At 52.6% G+C, this 14,024-nt stretch overlaps 11 non-coding genes across 11 annotated transcripts; all 11 read left to right on the forward strand.

Annotated features, from left to right (window-relative positions):
* The first annotated feature begins 454 nt into the window (after positions 1-454).
* On the forward strand, positions 455-526 carry trnam-cau (transfer RNA methionine (anticodon CAU)). Its single transcript has one exon. It is a non-coding gene; the product is annotated as a tRNA-Met (tRNA).
* Positions 527-1,131: 605 nt separating this feature from the next.
* trnav-aac (transfer RNA valine (anticodon AAC)) lies at positions 1,132-1,204 on the forward strand. Its single transcript has one exon. It is a non-coding gene; the product is annotated as a tRNA-Val (tRNA).
* A 4,779-nt stretch (positions 1,205-5,983) lies between these two features.
* trnam-cau (transfer RNA methionine (anticodon CAU)) lies at positions 5,984-6,055 on the forward strand. The gene has a single exon. It is a non-coding gene; the product is annotated as a tRNA-Met (tRNA).
* Positions 6,056-6,365: 310 nt separating this feature from the next.
* Positions 6,366-6,447, forward strand: trnas-aga (transfer RNA serine (anticodon AGA)). Its single transcript has one exon. It is a non-coding gene; the product is annotated as a tRNA-Ser (tRNA).
* Positions 6,448-6,703: 256 nt separating this feature from the next.
* trnav-aac (transfer RNA valine (anticodon AAC)) lies at positions 6,704-6,776 on the forward strand. Its single transcript has one exon. It is a non-coding gene; the product is annotated as a tRNA-Val (tRNA).
* A 2,857-nt stretch (positions 6,777-9,633) lies between these two features.
* Positions 9,634-9,705, forward strand: trnam-cau (transfer RNA methionine (anticodon CAU)). Its single transcript has one exon. It is a non-coding gene; the product is annotated as a tRNA-Met (tRNA).
* Positions 9,706-10,008: 303 nt separating this feature from the next.
* Positions 10,009-10,090, forward strand: trnas-aga (transfer RNA serine (anticodon AGA)). Its single transcript has one exon. It is a non-coding gene; the product is annotated as a tRNA-Ser (tRNA).
* A 256-nt stretch (positions 10,091-10,346) lies between these two features.
* Positions 10,347-10,419, forward strand: trnav-aac (transfer RNA valine (anticodon AAC)). The gene has a single exon. It is a non-coding gene; the product is annotated as a tRNA-Val (tRNA).
* A 1,909-nt stretch (positions 10,420-12,328) lies between these two features.
* trnam-cau (transfer RNA methionine (anticodon CAU)) lies at positions 12,329-12,400 on the forward strand. The gene has a single exon. It is a non-coding gene; the product is annotated as a tRNA-Met (tRNA).
* A 374-nt stretch (positions 12,401-12,774) lies between these two features.
* trnas-aga (transfer RNA serine (anticodon AGA)) lies at positions 12,775-12,856 on the forward strand. The gene has a single exon. It is a non-coding gene; the product is annotated as a tRNA-Ser (tRNA).
* Positions 12,857-13,112: 256 nt separating this feature from the next.
* Positions 13,113-13,185, forward strand: trnav-aac (transfer RNA valine (anticodon AAC)). The gene has a single exon. It is a non-coding gene; the product is annotated as a tRNA-Val (tRNA).
* Positions 13,186-14,024: the final 839 nt, after the last annotated feature.

Here is a 14,024-nt window from a genome sequence, read left to right on the forward strand (position 1 = left end):
CTTCCATCACCTGACCCCAGGAGCTTCCATCACCAGACCCCAGGAGCTTCCACCACCAGACCCCACTAGCTCCACCACCAGACCCCAGCAGCATCACCACCAGACCCCAGCAGCATCACCACCAGACCCCAGGAGCTTCCACCACCAGACCCCAGGAATTTCCATCACCAGACCCAAGGAGCTTCCATCACCTGACCCCAGGAGCTTCCATCACCAGACCCCAGGAGCTTCCACCACCAGACCCCACTAGCTGCACAACCAGACCCCAGCAGCATCACCACCACACCTCAGGAGCTTCCACCACCAGACCCCAACAACAACTCAACAACCTCAACAACCCGGCTCACCTGGAGCCAACCAGAGACCCGGCTCACCGTCCGAACCAGGGGACCCGCTTTTAAGTCCCCTACCCCCCTCCCCCCCACTGTGTGGCGGAGTCACATCCTGGTTATACAGCAGAGTGGCGCAGCGGAAGCGTGCTGGGCCCATAACCCAGAGGTCGATGGATCGAAACCATCCTCTGCTACTTAAGAGATCCTCTCATACATGAGATGTGAGAGATTAACTGAAATCTATCCAGAGCTTTTTGGAAACAAGAAAGTGGATGTATGATCTATGAACATACTGCACTGACTGTTGATGAAAATGCATTTAATCAAAATGAGGATGAAAATATGTCTCAACCTAATAAAGTAAAACCAACCATTTTAAAATAAAGTAAAACCAACCATTTTAAAATAATACACACACACACACACACACACACACACACACACACACACACAGCTGACAGGTTGTTGTGGCCGAGTGGTTAAGGCGATGGACTAGAAATCCATTGGGGATTCCCCGCGCAGGTTGGAATCCTGCCAACAACGAGTAATGTTTGAATGTGCAAGACGACAGCCTAATTTGCAGTTATTAATCATATCCAGTACTGTCTTTCAAAAGTAATCAGTTGGCTTCCCTTGTGGTACATTTTGTATTTTCTACCCAGCATGGTAATACCCATGGATGATTTTTAATTTTACCGCACCAGGACAACTTATATGAAATCACACATTTATTTCTAACATGAATGATTTGAAGATAGGATTTTTTTTTCGTTACGCCCGCCATTTTCAAAGCATGCAAGTTTCCGTAGTGTAGTGGTTATCACGTTCGCCTAACACGCGAAAGGTCCCCTGTTCGAAACTGGGCGGAAACATGTATTACTGCAATAATATTATTTGGACTTGGAAAACCCCTCTAATCCTCTTCTTGGTGCTCGGCACAGGAAGGTCGACCATCTCTTTCTCGCATTGGGTCTTATGCAGAAATGAATTTCGTTGCAGTTCCACAACTGATTAAAAGCCAGTCATTCCCCATTTACCTAATCTTTCAAATGTCCAACTTTACAGGAAAAAAAGAAACATATTACAGAGATTTTTTACAGGATCTTTTCGTCATGCCCGCCTTTTTCAAAACATGTAAGTCACTAGCTCCACCACCAAACCCCAGCAGCATTAACACCAGACCCCACTAGCTCCACCACCAGACCCCAGGAGCTTCCAACACCAGACCCCACTAGCTCCACCACCATACCCCACCAGCATCACCACCAGACCCCAGGAGCTTCCACCACCAGACCCCAGGAGCTTCCACCACCAGACCTCAGGAGCTTCCACCACCAGACCCCAGGAGCTTCCACCAGACCCCAGCAGCATCACCACCAGACCCCACTAGCTCCACCACCAGACCCCAGCAGCATTACCACCAGACCCCATCCACCACCAGACCCTACTAGCTCCACCACCAGACCCCAGCAGCATTACCACCAGACCCCATCCACCACAAGACCCCACTAGCTCCACCACCAGACCCCAGCAGCATCACCACCAGACCCCATCCACCACCAGACCCTACTAGCTCCACCACCAGACCCCAGGGGCTTCCAACACCAGACCCCACTAGCTCCACCACCAGACCCCAGCAGCATCAGCACCAGACCCCAGGAGCTTCCACCACCAGACCCCAGGAGCTTCCACCACCAGACCCCAGGAGCTTCCACCACCAGACCCCAGGAGCTTCCACCACCAGACCTCAGGAGCTTCCACCACCAGACCCCAGGAGCTTCCACCACCAGACCCCAGCAGCATCAGCACCAGACCCCAGCAGCATCAGCACCAGAACCCAGGAGCTTCCACCACCACACCCCAGGAGCTTCCATCACCAGACCCCAGGAGCTTCCACCACCAGACCCCTCTAGCTGCACCACCAGACCCCAGCAGCATCACCACCACACCTCAGGAGCTTCCACCACCAAACCCTAACAACAACTCAACAACCTCAAAAACCCGGCTCACCTGGAGCCACCCAAAGACCCGGCTCACCGTCCGAACCCGGGGACCCGCTTTTAAGCCCCCCACCGACCGGCCACTGGAGTGAAAGAGCCAGCCCTTGGGCCTGGAGGACCAGGGCCCTGGTACCATAAACACCCAGACGCTCCTAGCACCATGGACAGCACTCTGTCAGATGCTCAAGCGCATATTGTTTTTTACTCATGTTCTGGTTTCAGGACCACAATAAAAACACAATAAAAGCTGAACAGGGTTCCATGGTGTAATGGTTAGCACTCTGGACTTTGACCCCAGGAGCTTCCACCACCAGACACCACTAGCTCCACCACCAGACGACAGCAGCATCACCACCACACCTCAGGAGCTTCCACCACCAGACACCACTAGCTCCACCACCAGACCCCAGCAGCATCACCACCAGACCCCAGCAGCATCACCACCAGACCCCAGGAGCTTCCACCACCAGACCCCAGGAATTTCCATCACCAGACCCAAGGAGCTTCCATCACCTGACCCCAGGAGCTTCCATCACCAGACCCCAGGAGCTTCCACCACCAGACCCCACTAGCTGCACCACCAGACCCCAGCAGCATCACCACCACACCTCAGGAGCTTCCACCACCAGACCCCAACAACAACTCAACAACCTCAACAACCCGGCTCACCTGGAGCCACCCAGAGACCCGGCTCACCGTCCGAACCAGGGGACCCGCTTTTAAGTCCCCTACCCCCCTCCCCCCCACTGTGTGGCGGAGTCACATCCTGGTTATACAGCAGAGTGGTGCAGCGGAAGCGTGCTGGGCCCATAACCCAGAGGTCGATAGATAGAAACCATCCTCTGCTACTTAAGAGATCCTCTCATACATGAGATGTGAGAGATTAACTGAAATCTATCCAGAGCTTTTTTGAAACAAGAAAGTGGATGTATGATCTATGAACATACTGCACTGACTGTTGATGAAAATGCATTTAATCAAAATGAGGATGAAAATATGTCTCAACCTAATAAAGTAAAACCAACCATTTTAAAATAAAGACTCTAAATTGTCTATTTCTGAAGATTCACACACACACACACACACACACACACACACACACACACACACACACACACACACACACACACACACACACACACACACACACGGCTGACAGGTTGTTGTGGCCGAGTGGTTAAGGCGATGGACTAGAAATCCATTGGGGATTCCCCGCGCAGGTTGGAATCCTGCCAACAACGAGTAATGTTTGAATGTGCAAGACGACTGCCTAATTTGCAGTTATTAATCATATCCAGTACTGTCTTTCAAAAGTAATCAGTTGGCTTCCCTTGTGGTACATTTTGTATTTTCTACCCAGCATGGTAATACCGATGGATGATTTTTAATTTTACCGCACCAGGACAACTTATATTAAATCACACATTTATTTCTAACATGAATGATTTGAAGATAGGATTGTTTTTTCGTTACGCCCGCCATTTTCAAAGCATGCAAGTTTCCGTAGTGTAGTGGTTATCACGTTCGCCTAACACGCGAAAGGCCCCCTGTTCGAAACTGGGCAGAAACATGTATTACTGCAATAATATTATTTGGACTTGGAAAACCCCTCTAATCCTCTTCTTGGTGCTCGGCACAGGAAGGTCGACCATCTCTTTCTCGCATTGGGTCTTATGCAGAAATGAATTTCGTTGCAGTTCCACAACTGATTAAAAGCCAGTCATTCCCCATTTACCTAATCTTTCAAATGTCCAACTTTACAGGAAAAAAAGAAGCATATTACAGAGATTTTTTACAGGATCTTTTCGTCATGCCCGCCTTTTTCAAAACATGTAAGTCACTAGCTCCACCACCAAACCCCAGCAGCATTAACACCAGACCCCACTAGCTCCACCACCAGACCCCAGGAGCTTCCAACACCAGACCACACTAGCTCCACCACCATACCCCAGCAGCATCACCACCAGACCCCAGGAGCTTCCACCACCAGACCCCAGGAGCTTCCACCACCAGACCTCAGGAGCTTCCACCACCAGACCCCAGGAGCTTCCACCAGACCCCAGCAGCATCACCACCAGACCCCACTAGCTCCACCACCAGACCCCAGCAGCATTACCACCAGACCCCATCCACCACCAGACCCTACTAGCTCCACCACCAGACCCCAGCAGCATTACCACCAGACCCCATCCACCACAAGACCCCACTAGCTCCACCACCAGACCCCAGCAGCATCACCACCAGACCCCATCCACCACCAGACCCTACTAGCTCCACCACCAGACCCCAGGAGCTTCCAACACCAGACCCCACTAGCTCCACCACCGGACCCCAGCAGCATCAGCACCAGACCCCAGGAGCTTCCACCACCAGACCCCAGGAGCTTCCACCACCAGACCCCAGGAGCTTCCACCACCAGACCCCAGGAGCTTCCACCACCAGACCTCAGGAGCTTCCACCACCAGACCCCAGGAGCTTCCACCACCAGACCCCAGCAGCATCAGCACCAGACCCCAGCAGCATCACCACCAGAACCCAGGAGCTTCCACCACCACACCCCAGGAGCTTCCATCACCAGACCCCAGGAGCTTCCACCACCAGACCCCTCTAGCTGCACCACCAGACCCCAGCAGCATCACCACCACACCTCAGGAGCTTCCACCACCAAACCCTAACAACAACTCAACAACCTCAAAAACCTGGCTCACCTGGAGCCACCCAAAGACCCGGCTCACCGTCCGAACCCGGGGACCCGCTTTTAAGCCCCCCACCGGCCACTGGAGTGAAAGAGCCAGCCCTTGGGCCTGGAGGACCAGGGCCCTGGTACCATAAACACCCAGACGCTCCTAGCACCATGGACAGCACTCTGTCAGATGCTCAAGCGCATATTGTTTTTTACTCATGTTCTGGTTTCAGGACCACAATAAAAACACAATAAAAGCTGAACAGGGTTCCATGGTGTAATGGTTAGCACTCTGGACTTTGACCCCAGGAGCTTCCACCACCAGACACCACTAGCTCCACCACCAGACGACAGCAGCATCACCACCACACCTCAGGAGCTTCCACCACCAGACACCACTAGCTCCACCACCAGACCCCAGCAGCATCACCACCAGACCCCAGCAGCATCACCACCAGACCCCAGGAGCTTCCACCACCAGACCCCAGGAATTTCCATCACCAGACCCAAGGAGCTTCCATCACCTGACCCCAGGAGCTTCCATCACCAGACCCCAGGAGCTTCCACCACCAGACCCCACTAGCTCCACCACCAGACCCCAGCAGCATCACCACCAGACCCCAGCAGCATCACCACCAGACCCCAGGAGCTTCCACCACCAGACCCCAGGAATTTCCATCACCAGACCCAAGGAGCTTCCATCACCTGACCCCAGGAGCTTCCATCACCAGACCCCAGGAGCTTCCACCACCAGACCCCACTAGCTGCACAACCAGACCCCAGCAGCATCACCACCACACCTCAGGAGCTTCCACCACCAGACCCCAACAACAACTCAACAACCTCAACAACCCGGCTCACCTGGAGCCAACCAGAGACCCGGCTCACCGTCCGAACCAGGGGACCCGCTTTTAAGTCCCCTACCCCCCTCCCCCCCACTGTGTGGCGGAGTCACATCCTGGTTATACAGCAGAGTGGCGCAGCGGAAGCGTGCTGGGCCCATAACCCAGAGGTCGATGGATCGAAACCATCCTCTGCTACTTAAGAGATCCTCTCATACATGAGATGTGAGAGATTAACTGAAATCTATCCAGAGCTTTTTGGAAACAAGAAAGTGGATGTATCATCTATGAACTATGAACATACTGGCTGTTGATGCTGACTGTTGATGAAAATGCTGTTGATGAAAATGCATTTAATCAAAATGAGGATGAAAATATGTCTCAACCTAATAAAGTAAAACCAACCATTTTAAAATAAAGTAAAACCAACCATTTTAAAATAAAGACTCTAAATTGTCTATTTCTGAAGATTCACACACACACACACACACATACACACAGCTGACAGGTTGTTGTGGCCGAGTGGTTAAGGCGATGGACTAGAAATCCATTGGGGATTCCCCGCGCAGGTTCGAATCCTGCCAACAACGAGTAATGTTTGAATGTGCAAGACGAATGCCTAATTTGCAGTTAATAATCATATCCAGTACTGTCTTTCAAAAGTAATCAGTTGGCTTCCCTTGTGGTACATTTTGTATTTTCTACCCAGCATGGTAATACCGATGGATGATTTTTAATTTTACCGCACCAGGACAACTTATATGAAATCACACATTTATTTCTAACATGAATGATTTGAAGATAGGATTTTTTTTTCGTTACGCCCGCCATTTTCAAAGCATGCAAGTTTTCGTAGTGTAGTGGTTATCACGTTCGCCTAACACGCGAAAGGTCCCCTGTTCGAAACTGGGCGGAAACATGTATTACTGCAATAATATTATTTGGACTTGGAAAACCCCTCTAATCCTCTTCTTGGTGCTCGGCACAGGAAGGTCGACCATCTCTTTCTCGCATTGGGTCTTATGCAGAAATGAATTTCGTTGCAGTTCCACAACTGATTAAAAGCCAGTCATTCCCCATTTACCTAATCTTTCAAATGTCCAACTTTACAGGAAAAAAAGAAACATATTACAGAGATTTTTTACAGGATCTTTTCGTCATGCCCGCCTTTTTCAAAACATGTAAGTCACTAGCTCCACCACCAAACCCGAGCAGCATTAACACCAGACCCCACTAGCTCCACCACCAGACCCCAGGAGCTTCCAACACCAGACCCCACTAGCTCCACCACCATACCCCAGCAGCATCACCACCAGACCCCAGGAGCTTCCACCACCAGACCCCAGGAGCTTCCACCACCAGACCTCAGGAGCTTCCACCACCAGACCCCAGGAGCTTCCACCAGACCCCAGCAGCATCACCACCAGACCCCACTAGCTCCACCACCAGACCCCAGCAGCATTACCACCAGACCCCATCCACCACCAGACCCTACTAGCTCCACCACCAGACCCCAGCAGCATTACCACCAGACCCCATCCACCACAAGACCCCACTAGCTCCACCACCAGACCCCAGCAGCATCACCACCAGACCCCATCCACCACCAGACCCTACTAGCTCCACCACCAGACCCCAGGAGCTTCCAACACCAGACCCCACTAGCTCCACCACCGGACCCCAGCAGCATCAGCACCAGACCCCAGGAGCTTCCACCACCAGACCCCAGGAGCTTCCACCACCAGACCCCAGGAGCTTCCACCACCAGACCCCAGCAGCATCAGCACCAGACCCCAGCAGCATCACCACCAGAACCCAGGAGCTTCCACCACCACACCCCAGGAGCTTCCATCACCAGACCCCAGGAGCTTCCACCACCAGACCCCTCTAGCTGCACCACCAGACCCCAGCAGCATCACCACCACACCTCAGGAGCTTCCACCACCAAACCCTAACAACAACTCAACAACCTCAAAAACCCGGCTCACCTGGAGCCACCCAAAGACCCGGCTCACCGTCCGAACCCGGGGACCCGCTTTTAAGCCCCCCACCGACCGGCCACTGGAGTGAAAGAGCCAGCCCTTGGGCCTGGAGGACCAGGGCCCTGGTACCATAAACACCCAGACGCTCCTAGCACCATGGACAGCACTCTGTCAGATGCTCAAGCGCATATTGTTTTTTACTCATGTTCTGGTTTCAGGACCACAATAAAAACACAATAAAAGCTGAACAGGGTTCCATGGTGTAATGGTTAGCACTCTGGACTTTGACCCCAGGAGCTTCCACCACCAGACACCACTAGCTCCACCACCAGACGACAGCAGCATCACCACCACACCTCAGGAGCTTCCACCACCAGACACCACTAGCTCCACCACCAGACCCCAGCAGCATCACCACCAGACCCCAGCAGCATCACCACCAGACCCCAGGAGCTTCCACCACCAGACCCCAGGAATTTCCATCACCAGACCCAAGGAGCTTCCATCACCTGACCCCAGGAGCTTCCATCACCAGACCCCAGGAGCTTCCACCACCAGACCCCACTAGCTGCACCACCAGACCCCAGCAGCATCACCACCAGAACCCAGGAGCTTCCACCACCACACCCCAGGAGCTTCCATCACCAGACCCCAGGAGCTTCCACCACCAGACCCCAGCAGCATCACCACCAGACCCCAGGAGCTTCCACCACCAGACCACAGGAATTTCCATCACCAGACCCAAGGAGCTTCCATCACCTGACCCCAGGAGCTTCCATCACCAGACCCCAGGAGCTTCCACCACCAGACCCCACTAGCTGCACCACCAGACCCCAGCAGCATCACCACCAGAACCCAGGAGCTTCCACCACCACACCCCAGGAGCTTCCATCACCAGATCCCAGGAGCTTCCACCACCAGACCCCTCTAGCTGCACCACCAGACCCCAGCAGCATCACCACCACACCTCAGGAGCTTCCACCACCAAACCCTAACAACAACTCAACAACCTCAAAAACCCGGCTCACCTGGAGCCACCCAAAGACCCGGCTCACCGTCCGAACCCGGGGACCCGCTTTTAAGCCCCCCACCGACCGGCCACTGGAGTGAAAGAGCCAGCCCTTGGGCCTGGAGGACCAGGGCCCTGGTACCATAAACACCCAGACGCTCCTAGCACCATGGACAGCACTCTGTCAGATGCTCAAGCGCATATTGTTTTTTACTCATGTTCTGGTTTCAGGACCACAATAAAAACACAATAAAAGCTGAACAGGGTTCCATGGTGTAATGGTTAGCACTCTGGACTTTGACCCCAGGAGCTTCCACCACCAGACACCACTAGCTCCACCACCAGACGACAGCAGCATCACCACCACACCTCAGGAGCTTCCACCACCAGACACCACTAGCTCCACCACCAGACCCCAGCAGCATCACCACCAGACCCCAGCAGCATCACCACCAGACCCCAGGAGCTTCCACCACCAGACCCCAGGAATTTCCATCACCAGACCCAAGGAGCTTCCATCACCTGACCCCAGGAGCTTCCATCACCAGACCCCAGGAGCTTCCACCACCAGACCCCACTAGCTGCACCACCAGACCCCAGCAGCATCACCACCACACCTCAGGAGCTTCCACCACCAGACCCCAACAACAACTCAACAACCTCAACAACCCGGCTCACCTGGAGCCACCCAGAGACCCGGCTCACCGTCCGAACCAGGGGACCCGCTTTTAAGTCCCCTACCCCCCTCCCCCCCACTGTGTGGCGGAGTCACATCCTGGTTATACAGCAGAGTGGCGCAGCGGAAGCGTGCTGGGCCCATAACCCAGAGGTCGATGGATCGAAACCATCCTCTGCTACTTAAGAGATCCTCTCATACATGAGATGTGAGAGATTAACTGAAATCTATCCAGAGCTTTTTGGAAACAAGAAAGTGGATGTATGATCTATGAACATACTGGCTGTTGATGCTGACTGTTGATGAAAATGCTGTTGATGAAAATGCATTTAATCAAAATGAGGATGAAAATATGTATCAACCTAATAAAGTAAAACCAACCATTTTAAAATAAAGTAAAACCAACCATTTTAAAATAAAGACTCTGTATTGTCTATTTCTGAAGATTCACACACACACACACACACATACACACAGCTGACAGGTTGTTGTGGCCGAGTGGTTAAGGCGATGGACTAGAAATCCATTGGGGATTCCCCGCGCAGGTTCGAATCCTGCCAACAACGAGTAATGTTTGAATGTGCAAGACGACTGCCTAATTTGCAGTTATTAATCATATCCAGTACTGTCTTTCAAAAGTAATCAGTTGGCTTCCCTTGTGGTACATTTTGTATTTTCTACCCAGCATGGTAATACCGATGGATGATTTTTAATTTTACCGCACCAGGACAACTTATATGAAATCACACATTTATTTCTAACATGAATGATTTGAAGATAGGATTTTTTTTTCGTTACGCCCGCCATTTTCAAAGCATCCAAGTTTTCGTAGTGTAGTGGTTATCACGTTCGCCTAACACGCGAAAGGTCCCCTGTTCGAAACTGGGCGGAAACATGTATTACTGCAATAATATTATTTGGACTTGGAAAACCCCTCTAATCCTCTTCTTGGTGCTCGGCACAGGAAGGTCGACCATCTCTTTCTCGCATTGGGTCTTATGCAGAAATGAATTTCGTTGCAGTTCCACAACTGATTAAAAGCCAGTCATTCCCCATTTACCTAATCTTTAAAATGTCCAACTTTACAGGAAAAAAAGAAACATATTACAGAGATTTTTTACAGGATCTTTTCGTCATGCCCGCCTTTTTCAAAACATGTAAGTCACTAGCTCCACCACCAAACCCCAGCAGCATTAACACCAGACCCCACTAGCTCCACCACCAGACCCCAGGAGCTTCCAACACCAGACCCCACTAGCTCCACCACCATACCCCAGCAGCATCACCACCAGACCCCAGGAGCTTCCACCACCAGACCCCAGGAGCTTCCACCACCAGACCTCAGGAGCTTCCACCACCAGACCCCAGGAGCTTCCACCAGACCCCAGCAGCATCACCACCAGACCCCACTAGCTCCACCACCAGACCCCAGCAGCATTACCACCAGACCCCATCCACCACCAGACCCTACTAGCTCCACCACCAGACCCCAGCAGCATTACCACCAGACCCCATCCACCACAAGACCCCACTAACTCCACCACCAGACCCCAGCAGCATCACCACCAGACCCCATCCACCACCAGACCCTACTAGCTCCACCACCAGACCCCAGGAGCTTCCAACACCAGACCCCACTAGCTCCACCACCGGACCCCAGCAGCATCAGCACCAGACCCCAGGAGCTTCCACCACCAGACCCCAGGAGCTTCCACCACCAGACCCCAGGAGCTTCCACCACCAGACCCCAGGAGCTTCCACCACCAGACCTCAGGAGCTTCCACCACCAGACCCCAGGAGCTTCCACCACCAGACCCCAGCAGCATCAGCACCAGACCCCAGCAGCATCACCACCAGAACCCAGGAGCTTCCACCACCACACCCCAGGAGCTTCCATCACCAGACCCCAGGAGCTTCCACCACCAGACCCCTCTAGCTGCACCACCAGACCCCAGCAGCATCACCACCACACCTCAGGAGCTTCCACCACCAAACCCTAACAACAACTCAACAACCTCAAAAACCCGGCTCACCTGGAGCCACCCAAAGACCCGGCTCACCGTCCGAACCCGGGGACCCGCTTTTAAGCCCCCCACCGACCGGCCACTGGAGTGAAAGAGCCAGCCCTTGGGCCTGGAGGACCAGGGCCCTGGTACCATAAACACCCAGACGCTCCTAGCACCATGGACAGCACTCTGTCAGATGCTCAAGCGCATATTGTTTTTTACTCATGTTCTGGTTTCAGGACCACAATAAAAACACAATAAAAGCTGAACAGGGTTCCATGGTGTAATGGTTAGCACTCTGGACTTTGACCCCAGGAGCTTCCACCACCAGACACCACTAGCTCCACCACCAGACGACAGCAGCATCACCACCACACCTCAGGAGCTTCCACCACCAGACACCACTAGCTCCACCACCAGACCCCAGCAGCATCACCACCAGACCCCAGCAGCATCACCACCAGACCCCAGGAGCTTCCACCACCAGACCCCAGGAATTTCCATCACCAGACCCAAGGAGCTTCCATCACCTGACCCCAGGAGCTTCCATCACCAGACCCCAGGAGCTTCCACCACCAGACCCCACTAGCTGCACCACCAGACCCCAGCAGCATCACCACCACACCTCAGGAGCTTCCACCACCAGACCCTGACAACAACTCAACAACCTCAACAACCCGGCTCACCTGGAGCCACCCAGAGACCCGGCTCACCGTCCGAACCAGGGGACCCGCTTTTAAGTCCCCTCCCCCCCCCCCCCCCCCCCCACTGTGTGGCGGAGTCACATCCTGGTTATACAGCAGAGTGGCGCAGCGGAAGCGTGCTGGGCCCATAACCCAGAGGTCGATGGATCGAAACCATCCTCTGCTAATTAAGAGATCCTCTCATACATGAGATGTGAGAGATTAACTGAAATCTATCCAGAGCTTTTTGGAAACAAGAAAGTGGATGTATGATCTATGAACATACTGCACTGACTGTTGATGAAAATGCATTTAATCAAAATGAGGATGAAAATATGTCTCAACCTAATAAAGTAAAACCAACCATTTTAAAATGAAGTAAAACCAACCATTTTAAAATAAAGACTCTAAATTGTCTATTTCTGAAGATTCACACACACACACACACACACACACACACACACACACACACACACACACACACACACACACACACACACACACACACACACACACACACACACACACACACACACACACACACATACACACAGCTGACAGGTTGTTGTGGCCGAGTGGTTAAGGCGATGGACTAGAAATCCATTGGGGATTCCCCGCGCAGGTTCGAATCCTGCCAACAATGAGTAATGTTTGAATGTGCAAGACGACTGCCTAATTTGCAGTTATTAATCATATCCAGTACTGTCTTTCAAAAGTAATCAGTTGGCTTCCCTTGTGGTACATTTTGTATTTTCTACCCAGCATGGTAATACCGATGGATGATTTTTAATTTTACCGCACCAGGACAACTTATATGAAATCACACATTTATTTCTAACATGAATGATTTGAAGATAGGATTTTTTTTTCGTTACGCCCGCCATTTTCAAAGCATGCAAGTTTCCGTAGTGTAGTGGTTATCACGTTCGCCTAACACGCGAAAGGTCCCCTGTTCGAAACTGGGCGGAAACATGTAGTACTGCAATAATATTATTTGGACTTGGAAAACCCCTCTAATCCTCTTCTTGGTGCTCGGCACAGGAAGGTCGACCATCTCTTTCTCGCATTGGGTCTTATGCAGAAATGAATTTCGTTGCAGTTCCACAACTGATTAAAAGCCAGTCATTCCTCATTTACCTAATCTTTCAAATGTCCAACTTTACAGGAAAAAAAGAAACATATTACAGAGATTTTTTACAGGATCTTTTCGTCATGCCCGCCTTTTTCAAAACATGTAAGTCACTAGCTCCACCACCAAACCCCAGCAGCATTAACACCAGACCCCACTAGCTCCACCACCAGACCCCAGGAGCTTCCAACACCAGACCCCACTAGCTCCACCACCATACCCCAGCAGCATCACCACCAGACCCCAGGAGCTTCCACCACCAGACCCCAGGAGCTTCCACCACCAGACCTCAGGAGCTTCCACCAGACCCCAGCAGCATCACCACCAGACCCCACTAGCTCCACCACCAGACCCCAGCAGCATTACCACCAGACCCCATCCACCACCAGACCCTACTAGCTCCACCACCAGACCCCAGCAGCATTACCACCAGACCCCATCCACCACAAGACCCCACTAGCTCCACCACCAGACCCCAGCAGCATCACCACCAGACCCCATCCACCACCAGACCCTACTAGCTCCACCACCAGACCCCAGGAGCTTCCAACACCAGACCCCACTAGCTCCACCACCGGACCCCAGCAGCATCAGCACCAGACCCCACTAGCTCCACCACCGGACCCCAGCAGCATCAGCACCAGACCCCAGGAGCTTCCACCACCAGACCCCAGGAGCTTCC

The sequence above is a fragment of the Cololabis saira genome, unplaced genomic scaffold (genome assembly GCF_033807715.1).
Source record: "Cololabis saira isolate AMF1-May2022 unplaced genomic scaffold, fColSai1.1 scf029, whole genome shotgun sequence".
Lineage (NCBI taxonomy): Eukaryota > Metazoa > Chordata > Actinopteri > Beloniformes > Belonidae > Cololabis > Cololabis saira.